General features: G+C 33.2%; 1 pseudogene; it reads right to left on the bottom strand.

Annotated features, from left to right (window-relative positions):
- Window positions 1-13,392: 13,392 nt before the first annotated feature.
- On the bottom strand, window positions 13,393-14,043 carry LOC120141509 (annotated as a pseudogene).
- Between the last annotated feature and the right edge of the window lie 3,315 nt (window positions 14,044-17,358).

Genomic DNA, 17,358 nt, shown 5'->3' on the forward strand with positions numbered 1-17,358 from the left:
CAAGTAGTGGAATAAAGAGTTCAAAGTGACATCAAGCATCGAGGGTATATTTCAATATCAGTAAGACATCCTATGATAGAATTTGATTTAGATAGCGGCATGTAATAAATAATGTTCGATTTGTTTTGTTGAATAAATTTGGAAACAAATGGTAAATTTTATAGTGATGAAAGGTTAAATTTTTATGAGTTTTATATGTATTTTTTCAGAAAATTACTGCAGCAGTTACTGTAGCAGTGCATCGATACACAATTATAATTCGATGTTTGTGCATCAATACATGTTCACGTACTGTAGCAATGCATCGGCACACTGTTTACTATTCATAGGCACTGTTCACTGTTACTGTTTACTATTCACTATTTAAAAAATCTTTGTTTTAAATTATAATGAACACAATTCATATGATATGGTATTTATATAATATCATTTACCATTTTAAGAAAATAAATTTTAAATCGCTTTTGAATGTAAAATGGTTTCATTGGCATACTGTTTACTATTCACAAGCATTGTTCACTGTTACTGTTTACTATTCACTATTTAAAAAATCTTTTGTTTTAAATTTATTATAATGAAACACAATTCATATGATAGGTATTTATATATATCATTTACCATTTTAAGAAAACAAATTTTAAATCGCTTTTGAATTGTAAAATGGTTTAGAAATTCGGGTGACATCTATAATCTGTATATGTATAATTATACTGGTTATGGGTGTTACAATTCATCTGCAAATTTCTTTGACCTTATATGGAGATGCCATCGACGCAACAATCTGTGCAGTTTCCATTTGACACGATGACTTCAAGCTCCAATGGGAGGCATTCCACTACGAGCTTTTTCGATCTAAATGTCGATATGTTCTAGTTCAAGGGGAAGACGTGCAAGTAGTAAATTCTTCGACCTAAATGTGGAGAGGATGGAGAAACCATCATCTCTACCAGAAGAACATCTTTGTGAGCCTGTGCGGATGATGCTGAGACTGGACTATTTATTCACCTAGAATCACCACAATTCAACTCCGATGATGATGATAAGTAGATGAAGTTCCATTAAATATGGAACAATCTAACCCTCCAGCACACATGTATGAAGTTTGATTATGGTGCAATGTACGGGCCAGAATTTACGGATATGCCTCATCTCGGTAACTATGGATATTACTCATCAATAAATAATGGTGAGTTATCTTTATGCATGGAGTTTTCAAGCAAAGAGAAGCGATGATGGCTATAAAAAATTAAAATATTTGTAATTTTGTTCAATCGAGAGTCAACCGCTCCATGAAAGAAAAATATGTATGCTACTGTGTCCGATGCGAAAATTGATGCAATTGGATGGTTCGCGTATCGAAGAGGAAGAACAACATATGGGAACTAACAGTATACAACGGTCCTTACACATTTTGTGCTGAAGGGGTCAACCAAGATCATCCCAAATTGAACTCTGAAGTGATATGCCAAGTCATCATGCCCATGGTAAAAGCAAGCTCTCATATACCTATTGTTGTGTTGATTTCAGCTATACAATCACAATATGAGTACACTATCTCCTATAAAAAGCTTGGTTGGCAAAACAAAATGCCATTGTCAAACTTCATGGTGAATGGGATACATCTTTCAACGAACTTCCAGGCTGGTATAGGCTGGTGCGGAGGTTGAATCCTGGGACAATTGTGGACTTCGAAACCTCCTACGCATATCATAATGATCGAGTTCTTCGCGATCGATGCCAATTCTACCGGGTTTTTTGGACTTACCCACTATACATTAATGTAGTCAAATATTGCAAGCTTGTGGTCCAGATCTACATGACTTTCTTGTATGGAAAATACAAGCAAGTTTTATTATTGGTAGTTGTCCAAGATGGCAATCGCAACATTCTTCCAGTTGTTTTTGCTCTTGTTAAAGGAGAATATATATATTCTTGGGATTTTTCCTCCGAACTTACGTGCACATGTTATCACGAGGGAAAAAATATGTCATTTCAGATCGCGGAGATGGGATCGAAGCAGTAATGGAGTCTTTGGGTCCAATGTGGCAACCACCCTTTGTCCAACATAGGTATTGTCTCGACACATTGCTGCAAACTACCATGGAATGTACAAGAAGAATGATGAGCGTCAATAATTGTGTGCATGGGTAAGTGAAACTGATGTAGTTTGTTTTCTTTCGATCATTTTAATTTTGCAAAGAAAGCAAGTTAGTAAGTTCTATATTTTTTATCAGGTTACGAACTACTTCCTCAAACGTTTGAATCAATGCTTCAAGATTTACGGGTGAAAAACGAGGAAGGATACGATTACATCAGCCTCATCGATAAAGATGTGGACGAACGCATATGATGGTGGATATCGATATGGGACAGGACGACCAACTTGGCTGAGGCAATCAATTCACCCTTAAAGGGTGCACGTCACTTACCTGTAGCTACTTTGATAAAAACTACATATTTTAGTTTGGGGCGCTTTTTGCGAAAGCTCGAGGGATAAGCTCAACCTGGACAAGGCATTCATGTCTATCACCCTAGATTAGTTGCAGATCTACAAAAAAAATTACTGCATCAAATGGAATGTCTGTAACAAGCTTCTCTAGAAGACATGAAATGTTTCGTGTCACAGAGTTGTCGCGACCTCTTCAAGGGATTGAAGTTGTGTTGTTAAGAGTAAATCTACGGGACAGAACGTGCGACTGTGGGTTTTTTCAAGCTCTGAAGTATCCATGCTCTCATGTGATAGCAGTTTGCTCACATACATGTCAAGACTATAACTGTTTTGTGGATCCTGTATACCTATTATCTGAAGTTTTTAAGGTATGAATTTGAGTTTCCCCTATAGGTAATGACAAAGACCCTGATGAGGTTCAGGATTGGCTTCCGATTGTACCAAATTCAACTTATTAAGGGAGCATGGTCGTCCAAAATCCAATCGAATTCATTCTGATATGGATATTCGAGAAAGATCTAGACAATACAGAAGATGTGGCATTGTAGAAACCCAGGACACACTAGAAAAACATGTCCGCTTTGCTGTCATCAAGTAACAATTGATGAGGAACTGATGTAGTTGTTTATCAAATAAGAATTCATGTACTTTAATTTGCATTTACTTCAAGTTAATGTTCGATCTTACAATAATGACAACTGAAGAAAGTTATCGACACAAATTATTAAATTTTATCAAAACAATAACAATTTGGTTTGAATATAATTTTAAATATAACAAACTTACAATAAGTATTAAATAGTAAATGATAACAAATTACAATACCTGATATTAAATGGTAATAAACAAAATTAAACCAAATACATTAAGAAAAATCCAACAATTTAACAAAATAAATTAAAATAAATCCAACAAAATAATGAAATAAAGTAAGTATTAAATGATAATAAAAAAATTACAATAAAAAAGTCCAATAAACAACTAAATACAAATATAATAAAAAAAAATAAAATCTATCGATGCCTGCGATGCGAATGTGTTCTGTAGGGCGGTGGCTATCGGTCCGAGGAGGATTTCTTTGTATTAGTGGTTGTGACTCCTCGCTGTCACCATCATCGTCATCGTCATCGACGTCATCATCATGAGCAGCTACATTAGGTTGATGAGAAGAAGATGATGATAAAAAACCTCCAAAGAATAAGGACCCTGGAGATGTTGACTGACTATCCCACCGGCCTGCGAAAACTGGGAAAACTCATAAAACCCAGACATCGCTGAGTGTGAAAATTGTACAGAGGTGTCTGTGTTGCGGCCATGGGTGATGAAGCTGAAACCTCCAAAATGTGGCCATATGAATCCCAAGTCGGATCTATAAACATAGACCCATAATATCCTCTAGGAGTGGTCATAAAACTCTGTGATGGCGGCGGCGGGGTCATAAAACCAGGTGACGGTGGCGGCGGCATCATCGGGTAAGGGAACGGTGGTGGAACATCACATATGGTTGCGATATATAAAGTCGTTGTAGATGGTGGCTGCTGTGAAGGTCCTGCTGGTGCAGCTGAGGATGAACCGGAAGCACCTGCTCTCCGTCCACAGTCGGGTGACGATGGTGCTATGTCGGTGAACGTCTCTGTCGACGTCGTGAAAGGTCTGCCCTCGTGTATCCTTAGAAAGGATAAACAGTTTCTCGTTACTATTGAACCACTCATATACCCTTAGTAAACAATCATGAGGTCAGTAAAATGGGCTCTCTACGGGGAGGCGCCGATGTCGACCTCCCACAGCACGACCCACTCATGATGCCTCACCAGCCAATCTGTATCGGTCTTACCGCGTCTATCTATGCTATGCAACTCGTCCATTGCGAGGTGCTTCCGGAATTGGTTGAAAACAACCAAATTGCCAGAGCACGCGATCAGTGGAGTGTCACTCGACGATTGCATAACATATCAATGGACCATCGCCATCCAAACATCTAATGGGCCCCTCAACTCAGGTGGGATCACCATCTCACATCATCATTAGAATATGACACTCATTCAAACTAAAACAAATATATATAATTTTTATCAAAATATAATCTAATTATACACTATAATCTAAAATCGATTTTTAAACATTAAATGCATACCTGTGTGCCAGCCTTCTGATCGATTAGCACCCTTTTTTTCTAAATCATCAGGTAGCTCCTGATGATTTTCCTATCAGTAGACCCATATTCAAGGAAAATAAAATTATTATACACTGTATACAATGATTAATATACGAAATCAGTTTTATAATAATCAATAGTAGCGGAAATACGAATGGGTTCTTGACAACGGGACATAAAAAGGGCAATCGATACCATTCCCAAGACTGCAACAGTAGGAGACATCCGCCGATAGCATTTTTCTTGTAGTCAGTGGCTCGACACATCTCCATGTACAGGAAAACCAAAATTGCCGAGCTCTAACTAAGTGATTCGGCCAGACAAAAGTCGTAACCCATACATGAACTTGGTTGCGTGATTTATCCGACATCAGCAACCCTCCTATCAGCTGCAGTATGTATACTCGTGCATACATTTTAACTTCATCATCAGAGGCGTTCTCGCTCACTCCCGAAAATTGGCATCTAACCAATTTAACGGTTTTCGACCACCGTTAAAACTTTTCGGGACACGTCCTAGATAGTCCCGACACAAAGCAGTCTATGAACCGTGCGCCATCCCCGATATCACATCATCCACCGGAAGCCCCAGGTTCATAGAAACATCCTCAAGTGTAATCGTGCACTCTCCGCACGAAAGATGAATGTGTGGGCCTCCGGCCTCTACCGCTCCACTAAGGCAGAAATAAGGTAGGTTCTATCTTACAGTAACCCTCATATCTACCTATGTGATCGAATCCAAATCTACTAAATACGGCAAGACACGGCTAGGTATCACTAACTTAAGGTTCATAATAATGATCTAGACACGGTCCCCACCTAAAAAAACAATTACAAAATTACTTTTTAAAACTAATCATGCATTAATAAATAAATAAATTATTACTAATATTTAAATTATATTAAAACGTTAAAATGTTATCATATCAGCAAAATGACGCGATATATGATTTCCATCCAAGCGAAGTAGATTACTTCCATTTATATCTGCAAAAAAAATTAAATAAAATAATTAAAAAATTTAAATACTTCAATAAATTAAAAACAAAAATATTAAAATAATAAAATATACCTTAAATAGTAAAATATAAGAGTATTTGAGAGAAGGTTGAGGATTTGGGTGATGAAAGTGATTGAGAATGAGAGTATTTATAGGGAGGGGTGGGTAAAGGCCGGGGTAGGGGTAATTAAACTAAGGCACGCCGCAGGGGGTGTCTTTTTGACGTGTGTCAGCATTAAAGGTAAAGCGGGGCCACTGCCCTGCGTTATATCCCACATGGCATCAGATCAACGTAAACGTGTTGCAGGGGGCACGCTTACCCATGTGGCTCCATCAGCGTATAAAGCGCAGGGGGCGCACCTTACTGCAAAGGTGTTTAGATCAAAAAAATGTCTGAATGATGCGTGACAGGGATATTATAGGTATGTGATATTTAGTAAAAAACGCCCTAAATTACTTGGATTTTTTTGGATAATTAATTACCTGGAATGTTAAACTTCAGCACAAAGGAAAGAACAAGTGGATTGATGTCTACAAATAACTTATTTCTTTCGTTATTTTATCTAATAGCTGCTTCTTGTTCTTATTGAGCAACAAAATCCAACGTCATAATAATCTATTAAATATTTTGTATTTAATTTGGACTTATTTAAAAATTAAGTAGATTTGTATTTTTTTAGGATTAATTTTATAAAATTTTAAATTAAAACAACGAAGTAGGAGAAGACAATATTTAATGGTCTACTTTATGAGAAAATATGACCTGGTCAGAATAAGAATAACGAGGATAAATATTTATGGAGAAACAAATTTTTAAATTATTTCTTAAAATAAAAGTAGGAGGTATACAAAGTAGTATGTTAAAAAATTCAATATCTGATTAATGAACATCATATCCTGGCGGTGATCGAACTTTAGACCTCAGGTGAAAATAGTAAGTCCTTAATCACTGGATTTGGGGATGACAAACGGGCGGGATGAGAGCGGATACCTTTCTCTCATCTCCATACCCACCTTACATTTTTCTATCTATCATTTACCCACCACTCACGATAAGAAATTTTTTTAAATACACACTCGCCAACGTGAATATATTCTTTAATCCATCATCACACACACTATCCAACTGAATCTCACCACCCATCCTTATTTGTCCATACTCGACTGACACAACCTCATGAATTACATAAACAATAGTCTTCAATTCTAAAAAATTATACCATAACATTTGGTTAAATTATAACATGTCCTATAAAATCTTAAGCTTTATAGAATAGTCTTTGAAATTATACCTCATTTACTCACTACCCACCAAACTATACCTATTCGCACCCTAATTGGAATGAGTGTGGTACGAAATTCAAAAAATTGTACCTATCTACTATCCCTAACTGGAGTTTACTTAGTTTGTAATTCTTTTAAAACTATTATTATTAAAATGATTTTTAAATATAAAATATAAAAGGTAATTTATATTCTCATATAATGTATTATTGAACAAAAAAAAATTAAACATACAAAATAAATATTAAACATTATTTATAAATTGTAGACGTTTATTGTTTATCTCGATAACATTTAATTTATTAAATATATAAAGAGGCCAGATAAAAGGTAATTTTATATATTCTCATATATAATGTTATTATTGAACAAAAAAATTAAACATACAAAATAAATTATTAAACATTTATTTTATAAAATATTGTAGACGTTTATTGTTTATCTCGATAAACATTTAATTTATTAAATTATATAAAAGAGGCCAGTCTTGCCATCAACTCAGGCTTAGTGGGTTTCTTTTAAAAGTATTTAATTTTAGGTAATTGATATAGAATTCCAAGGAACAAAAGAACATAGAAAAGTAATCATCAATTTATCATCACTGTAATTATAAAGCGACAAATTACTTTATATCCTTTGAAAGTAAAAAAATGAAAAATGTTAAAGAAATCATTCAATAACTACCACCATATGTCTGCAACTCAATAACTAAACTTTGACGAATCATTCAATAATATACATATCGATTTATATTAATATATAATTCGTTAACAACACTCAATATATATAAATATTATATAATACTTTATACACTGATGATAGAAAATATGTTTTATAAAAAGATGTAAATATTTTATATATTTTTTATAATTTAAGAATTAAGATATTGAATTCAGGATCTATAATATTGCTCTAAAGTTTAAAAATTCAGAGGTTAGGTTCTACTTCAATTCGTTAGGAATCGAACTTATTTATAGAATTTTTCTCCATTGTCAAGTACATGAAATAATAACCCCAAATAAATATACTTGTATGATTAAGAATGATTATAAGTTGGGTTGGATTGAGTTTTTGGATTATTCGAATTTGATTTGAATATAATATTTCTTCATTTTTTTATTGACTAGATTTGATTTTATAAAAGTTTCATATGACTCGAAATTGACTCGACTATTAAGGTAAAAATTTGTTCCTATCCAACACAAATATATATATATTCAATTACATACATATTTTATCTAATAAAATAAGAGTTATAATCCTAATATATGTAATTCTTATTTTTATTAGATAAAATATGTATGTAATTAAATATATATAGAGAGAGATGAATATTATTATAATTATTGTTAAATATACAAAAATAATTATATTATTATTTTAGATCGAATAATGTTTTTTTATTCTAAATTTAAATTCAATCGGATCTGAACTAGAATTTCAGAAAAATTACCTATATAAGATGAAGTTAAAACTCATTAAATTTAGATCAAATATCCATTGCTATGAATGATATATATATAATATATATATATATATATATATATATATATATATATATATATATATATATATATATCTTACATTAATTTGCCAAGGTTAGATAGAGCTAGAGGCAAACTTCAACTAACAATCTTCCCAGGTATTTTCTAAGCGTGCCGGGTTAGTTAGCGCGTCCAAGATTTGAGCTTCAAACGTGAATCCCATCCTTTCACCTTCCTACACCGTGTAAAACCCGTGTCCAAACATCATATATAAACGATACAAATGCCAAAAAATTTGAAACCAGACAGAGAAGACCAAACGGAGTGCATAATTCTTTCAGCAGGAGAAGAGAATGTGAATTTAAGAAAGAAAGCTGATGAGAAATATCAGAGGAGTGCAAAGCCGAACGTTAGAGAAAACTTGAAGCCACTGAATATGAACCTGAACAATTCCAGCAGGTTTTTACCATACACAATGAATATGTTAGATATCTGGTGGAATTGTTCATGTTCCTATTCATTGGCTTCAATTTTCTCTAACTTGTCTTTGCCCTTCTCTGATGCTTCCGTACGTCTTCTTCATGGTTTGTCTGGGAAATTATGTGGTTCATTTGGTTGTTCCTAGTCTTTCTCTTTCTACTAATGTTCAAACTTCAAAGATGAAGAGAAAAATACATTTTGTTATTAATAAAAACAATAGTTTCTTTTGGCTTCAATGTCCGCTTATGACTCTGAAAACACTAATGATGCAGCTTTTTATATATTTAGAAAAATAAGAATTAATATATTCCCTCATGCAATGCAAATATTTCTTATATTAAAAAAATAAACCAAGGAGATTGGTTCAAGTGGTAACCAGCTTAATATCATTTAAGTAATGTCTTAGATTTGAGTCCTTATGTATGCAGAAAATTCCCGCCGAGAGAATCCCCACCAAAGCTAAGTGTGTTTTTTTCAAAATAATATTTTTTTAGTCTTGATTTGGATCTAATGTCTAAATTAATAATTTAGACAAATTAATAAGATAATAATTTTTTTGGAAGCGCTTTATATAAATTTATGGTCACTTTAATATTATAAATTAATAATTCTATAAAATTATAAATATAATTAAGAAAACTTAATAAAATATGATTCTATTGTTATTTACTTCTTAAAATTTAAATCTTGTTGTATTTCATCTCTAATTTTTTGTATTTCTTGGTATCCCCTCCTTTTTTTAAGTAAGTCGAAAGGCACTTAGATGATCGCTTGAGTGTGTTCGACATTATATCTTGGCTAACTTTCAAGTAAAAATTTTCATCAACCCAATGTTGCATATCTTTTTGAGTGAATGTGGGGTGATCTCTCTTATACTCGCATAGTGCTTTATGTATTTAATCTTTCGTGGTTACTTTTTGGATACCTTTTAGATGTGAAGTTAAAATTGGTTAGTTTGATTTGAATTGACTAATTAAAAATATTTGATGTTTATATAGTGATTGATTTTCTTATTATACAAGAATTTACATTAAGTTTTAGCTAATACCACGTAATACAATGAACTTTATTTTTTAGGAATATGTATTATATTTAATTAGTCATATTGTATACGAACATCATTCAATTAGCCAATACAGTATATATATTTTATTCAAAAATAATGTAAGTTCATTGAATCAGAAAAACTCTCTTTAAATTAACAAATTATTAATTTATTGATTAATTAATACCTATTTAAATCAATAAAATTATGTGGTTCTGTCATTTTAATCTATAGGGGTTTTATTGTATTCCATCCTATTTTTTTATAATATTTTTTTTACTTAACAGCCTTGGTGATCTATATATTTAACAATAAATTAAATCTTAAATATATATATTTTTATAAATTTAAAAATATTTGATAAATTACATCAACAATAAGACATAAGTAAACTCTCATATGGATTATGACATTAATATCATGAAATTTTATTAGTATAATCATTATTTCTGTTTAAGTCAAAGTAATTTGACAAAAAGAAGAATACTCAAACAAACTTAAGGTGAAATGCAGAGCTAAATATATCATTATCCTTCTCTAAAGAACCAGAAATCGTCTATTTTGGTTTTTGATAACAATTAAACTATTCAGAGACTATATATTCTGATTAATTAATAATTAATATTAAATAAAATTTAAAAATCTGCTTATGTTATTTTTTTTTATCATATTATGTTTTACATATCTTCCAAATAATTTTTCTGTGTTCATGTATGCTGTTACAGTTCCTTTCGAGACTAGAAAGAGAACTCAAAACATTAGTCAAGACACAGTACATCTAAACACTAAGGTATGCACGATACTCGAACTCAGATATCTATTATAGATATGGATCTAGTGTAGGTCATATCTTAATACGTATATCAAACACGAGTGTCAGACGAACACACTACGGAAAATAAAGAGTCGTCGTCCGAAAAGTGGTTCATACCACATCCCATATATGGACCCACCTTCATGTGAAGCATATTATGTGGGATTCCAAGACAATATATTTACATTATAATCCATTGACATCCTCATCTTCACTTTCACTAATCTCAAACACTAAAAATTTAGCCCCAGATAAGTTCTTGTAGCATAAGTGTTTTCTATCTCTGAAATTGCTAAGAGTAGTACTTGAAGGTCCTTGTTTATCAAAACTCTAATGTTATTTGATGCCATGATAATTCGCTTCCAACACTACTTTCGAACCTATCCCTTTGAATTCTCATGGTTTGCTCTGTCGCTGGTGTCAAAAACGATGACTGCCTTGGTGGTGTTTGGACCAAAAATGGTGGTGAGGCACCAATTTGTACACTCGAGCAGTGACTATTGTCTGCTTTGGTACTTGGTTGTTCTTCTCGTAGACCTTGTACCGCTCCACTGCATGGGGAACTGGCATGTTGGCTCACTCCATTGCAGTTCAAAAGGTCTCCATTCATGACACCGGCAGATGATATTGATCTCGATGAAATTTTAGATCGATACTTTTTCATTGAACCCGAATTCCATCGGCTGCATCACAGCAGAGTAAGACTCATATAGTCAGAACTCACAAGATTAAGGGACTAAAACTCAAAATTCCATCAATTCCTCTCTTTTCGTGATCCAGATACACTCAGATGTTACTTTTTTTCACCTTACCTCTACATGTCGTGGTCCCTTCTCCGGTGTTTTGAACAAGAGAACCGGTTGGATTGTTGCCATGGCATTTACAATCTCCAACTTCAATAGCGGCTAAGTTCGACAAGCGTGGACGGTCTGAATCTTTTGAAGTCCTTTCTTCAATATGGAGGAACCATGATCCAACTTGATGCTGGAAAGCATACTTTATAGGCATAGATGAAGGCAGATGATAAAAGCACAATTTTCGCCTTACCTACCAAGACAGATTAAGAATATACAAGGGGACTTGAGGATTGTGTCTTTCTGGTTGCAAGGTTTGAGTATATATGGAGGGAAGATATTGTAAAGGGTTATGAAGTTTGTTATCAATAATTCTATTCTCTTCCTACTTCCAATCTCTCCTACGCATTCATCTAATTATTGCATTCTAGTAATTCTAGTTAATACATAAGACAATTGCAAGTTATATCCTAACACCGAGATGCACATATCCTCAAGTCCCCTTGGCACTCCGTTCACATGTTCTCTCCTTGGCAGAGTTGGCAATTGACTTGAGTAGGTTGTCGACTCCCCTCTTCCTGGAATGCTTTGCATCCGACACTCATGTATACATCAGTTTACGGTATGAGAAATCTTAGAAAGAGTTGAACATACTCATTGTTCGGATACATACTTTCCAATACTCAAAATTAAGTCCAGTACAGGAGAAAAATTTAAATAGAAGAACTCAGCAATAGACAAAATTAAGAACTAATTCCACTATCAGCAATATTAACTAATGGTGATTGGGAGATTAAAAAAAATATGATACAACAGAGATAAAGTTGAGTGCAAATAAATAAACAAGAGTCGCAGATATAAAAAATGACATGTAAAGATGAGACAGGCAACAAGAGACAAATTTTTAGTAACGAAACATAAAATATACTCTGATCTGTCTTTGTTTAACCTCATTCCCTTCACCTGCAAACCTGACCCAAGCCTTTTTTTTTAAAAGAAAACCGACTTAAAGTTGAATCGAAATTCATCGATTCAATAATATCCTTTTTTTCTATCTCAAATTTCATATTTGAGTAATAGTAGATCTTAGCATTTTATCAAAATATTAAAACATAATTTGTTTGTGAATTTAACAAAAAATTTATTTGGTTAAATTACGTGTTAGTATCTAAACTATCATTTTTTGTAGTTTTAGTACGTAAGTTTTTAATATTTTTCAAATCATATTTAACATTTGTTTTTGTTTTATTTTAGTACCCGCCGTTAAAAACCTAATCGTTTATACATAAACAATCAGTTTTAGTTCCTAAACTTTCAAAAAAATTCAAAAAAACATTAAAGGGTACTGAAAAGAACAAAAACTAAAATTGGACAAAATTAATTTTTAGGTACTAAACACACATTTTGCCTTTTTATTTTATTTTAGTTAAAATTAAATCTAAACACGAAGCTCATTGACAAGGATTTATGAGAAATAAGTTTATTATTTTACGAAGAAAATGATTTTAGCAAAAATTTACCATTATTATGATTTGGCTATAAATTATTAGTTGCAGGCTCTTTAACTAATGAAATTCAATTGAATTAAAATTGAGCTAAAATGTTTTACGAGTTCGGATTGAGTAGATTAAACCCTAATCTACGTCACGGTTCTTTATAATTCCATATTGTTAATCCCAATTCTCCAAATGTAAAATTCTTACTAACTCACACTTCATGCCATCACCTGTATGATTAACCTACAAGAAAAGCTACTGAAATTAAGAAGATAATTTGCAACAATTAAGAAGTAAATTACAAGACATGAACAGGTCTTCAAACAACAGAGAAGCACAATAATTTTAAGGATATCAACGAAGCCAGCAATGAACAGTTCGTGTAATAGTAACTACATAAGCAAATACATGATAACCAGCACTCCTCCAAGAGCGTCATGAAATAAGATGCGACCGTCTGTTTGATGGTCGATTATGCGGCGGCGGCCCCCAAATCGAGTCCCAATCATCCCCATCATCGCCAGATCCGTCGTCTTCCATAGGAGATGGTGCCGGCTGAGGAGAGCTGATCGCAGCCGCAGGGTGCACCATACTCGAACGATCAGTTTCTGACCAGCTTTGCAGTGACCACTCTCCCCACTGATGAAGTAGAAGAAACCCGTACCGATCGAACTCGAAAACCGTCTCGCCGTCTTTAAACTTAAAGGTCGGATTTGCAACACTGCAGTCAGTGTAGCTTGTGTGATTTCACCACCAGCACGGAGTCATTGTTGTACTTGAATCTAACAACATACATACGACCAAACTAAGCAAAACTATACATATATACAGGTAGGTAGTAAAAGACATACAGAGAGAATCCCCAACGTGAAAGCGTTCCTGGAGGCCCATTCATTGTAAGGTTCAGAGTCGTTTCGGTGGGTTTAGTCCACCCTTTGTCGCCACCAACTTTGAACTGAACAGAAGCAGTGGCGAAGGTGACCGTGGAGGTGAAAACCAGAGAAAACATAGAGAATTGCAGAGTTTTTTGAAGAGGAAATGAAGCCATTTGAGCTGTGCTGCTGCTATAGAACCAGGGTGAAAAGCAAAGACTTGTTTTTTTTGGGTCCAGTTTCGAAATTTATAATGGAATTGCTGAAGTGAGTGGTGGCATGGCAGTTAGTTAGTTAGTTACCTTTGATGCGTGGGGTTGATTAGTGGGGTTCTACAGTTATTAATGACCTGATACTCCCACTCCCACGTTGCTTTTCAACTTCGGCTTGGTCTGTTATTATCCCTTGGATTCTACTTCATTGTATGATCGGTTTATTCAACGGTGATCATCGTTTTTTGGATCACTCTGAAAGAGAGAGGATAGAGATGCAAGGCATGACAGTTTTATTATCATATAAAAACCTCTCACGTAAGAGTAATACTTCTTTATGTTTTCTAAAGCATTAGTTCTGTTTCAAAAAAAAAAACTCTCTTCTATTCTTTAATCCTCTCTTCTATTCTTTAATCCAGATCTTAGATTTTAGCCGCCGTCTAATGTTTCCGACACCTTTTCCGATGAACAAGACAATCAAGCATTCTAAACACATACTGTTTTTCCAGTTGGGAATAACACAGAATGTTCTAAACACATAAAAATGATGTCAGAATGGGGATTGATCGAAGAAGTGCACTTGCATTTTTAAAAACCAGAAAGGAAACTCCCAAACCTCCATTAATGTTAAGAAAATATTTTCTTTGTTTGACTTGAAATTCCAGGTACAACTCCAACCCTCCTGGATTATTCAAAGCAGCCAATGTGAGTCCCACTTTCAATGAAGCTTTTGACTCCTTTGAAAGATATGAAATTGAGGGTAAATAAGAATTCAGATTAGATTATTGACTAAATAATCTTATGATCTCATTTCTTATGTGTTTAAATAGTTGTGTATCCCAAGCGGAAGACCAGATTCGAGAGCCATTTGAGGCTTGGATAATGAAAACGTTGACGGTCTAGTTGATCGGCAAAACAGTCGGAGGAAAAAGTTTAAAATCAATATTAAATTAAAAATTAAAATATAAAAATATAAAAATCTGATAATTTAAATTATTAAAATATTCAATTTTAAATTAGTGACCAAAAACATAACTGACCCAAATGTGCTCAAATACTTGCATGGCGACACTGCACAATGTCAGTGACCAAAGATTCTCCCAAAGGAGATCATAACGCCAGAGCGTGGCCGGTGCTACGTCCACCTGCTATAGCCGGTCAAAATACGTCCACAATTAATATACTGTATGTATCTTTTAATCTTTCCAAAGGAAGAAAATTCCAGAAACGGTGGGTCAAAGGTAAACCTACAATAAATATGGTATAATAAATGAGTCCAGGAACACCAAATTACTTATAACTTACTCCCGTCTTGCCGGACCACACTGCGTACCTCTAAAATTTCAATTTATTTATCCAACATTTTAAATAAAATCAATCCCTCTTTCCAAATAATATTTTAATTAATATTCAATTATATTATCAAAATTAATCAATTTTCTATTTGTTTACAAAAATAGATTATCATAAAGTATTGATTAAATGATTAATAATCAAATTAAATTCAAATCTAGCTATGTCTATCAGCACTCCCGATGTACATAAATCTTTTTCATATTTTTCTTTTAATTATTCATTTTATTAATTATGATCTTAATTTTTTTATCGTGTTCTCCTTAAAATTATATCGTATTTCATGTACAAAAGTTTTATATTATAAATATATATATATATATATATATATATATCTACCTAAAAAAAATATTAGATTTGCCACTGCCTATCATCTTTTTGCTAACCATTTTTATTCATAAACTGTTGAAAATAATTGCTTTGCTGGTTAGAGTACGTTTACTTGAATAACCGGGACCACTGCATAGGGCTTGGCTTTCTCGTTCATCGCACTGTGGTTTCGAGTTAGCTTTACCTTACTCTCTCTTATTTGTGTCTTCAGTTTTCAAAAAAATTCTCTTATTTTGTCCATTTTTTTGTTTCTATTTCTCTAATATTTTTTTGTTTTCTTTGTTTAAATAGTTTATTCTGAAAATTAAACAATGTTTTTTTCTCTTGTTTTCCGATGCTTTCAAAGAGATCATCTACAAGGGATTTTTATATATATTTAACCTAAGAAACTCAACACGGCCATAAAATCTTTTGTTTTTTCCTGAGAAAACTAAACAAATACTTCTTCCATTTTTCTTATATATCATGTTCTATAATATATATAATCTGATGGATTTTGTGGGGGAGAAAAGACTTTGCAGCTAAGTTATTCTGGATGAGTCTAGCAATAGTTGTAGATTTTTTTTCTTACAATCACCAACTTGCTAATATGTTGATAATAAATGGATCATTAATTTGCGAGCATACTCATATATGTTACTTTACAGTTAATGTTGAACTTTTTCTCCAATTTTAATTAAGATTCTGATGATATATGTGACAGTGTAGGAGATGAAGAGGTGAATGCATGCATGGTGGAAGATGGGAAGATGAGCATGTTGACAGAAGAGAGAGCACAACCCAGGATTTGCAAAACGACAGTGTTTGCTTTTGTTGGGAGTGTGCTTTCTCTTCTTCTGTCACCATTTTTCCTTCAACTCTCTTATTTTCCCTGCTGCATCATGCCTTAAACTTCGCATCCCAATCATATGATCATCTGCTGTAATTTCTTCAAACTATTCTCTTACCTTTGTTTATAAAAATACCCACACACACATACACACAGTAGCGGACCTATGTGAACCAGGAGGTAGCAGTTGCATACCTATTTTTCTTAAAAAAATACAAACACTTAATATATTATATCAAGACTTAAAAATTCTGCACACTTTTTTTTTAAATTTGTGCTCCAATGACGTGGGTAAGAAGTTAATATCAAGTATCAACCTTCTATTTCATATTTTTAAATTAAAAAACTATTGATTAAACTAATATATATCATTTTTAGCCACACACGTGTTTTAGTTCAACCCCACACCTATCCCAACCCCACTGCAACTGCCGGTTTCTTGTTTGAGCCTAAACTAATGAATATTATAATATTTATTTTGGACCTATTTTTTAATTCCTGAATCCGTCACTATATATATATATACACATATGAGAGAATAAATGACAGAAGGCATGTGAGCAAAGAATAGAAAAGTTTAAGCCTAAAGAGATATGGGAATGGAACAAGGCATCATATTCCTGTTACTGGGGTGAAAGTGCATGTTCAATTTCTTTATCAAAATTTTCAGGTATTTAGATGGTTGCTAGTTAGTGCTCCAGTTCCACTAACGTAACCCTATATAATATACAAGGATGGTTTCTTTGTACCATCGGTGAAGAA

The sequence above is a fragment of the Hibiscus syriacus genome, unplaced genomic scaffold (genome assembly GCF_006381635.1).
Source record: "Hibiscus syriacus cultivar Baekdansim isolate YM2019G1 unplaced genomic scaffold, ASM638163v2 tig00110809_pilon, whole genome shotgun sequence".
Classification (NCBI taxonomy): domain Eukaryota; kingdom Viridiplantae; phylum Streptophyta; class Magnoliopsida; order Malvales; family Malvaceae; genus Hibiscus; species Hibiscus syriacus.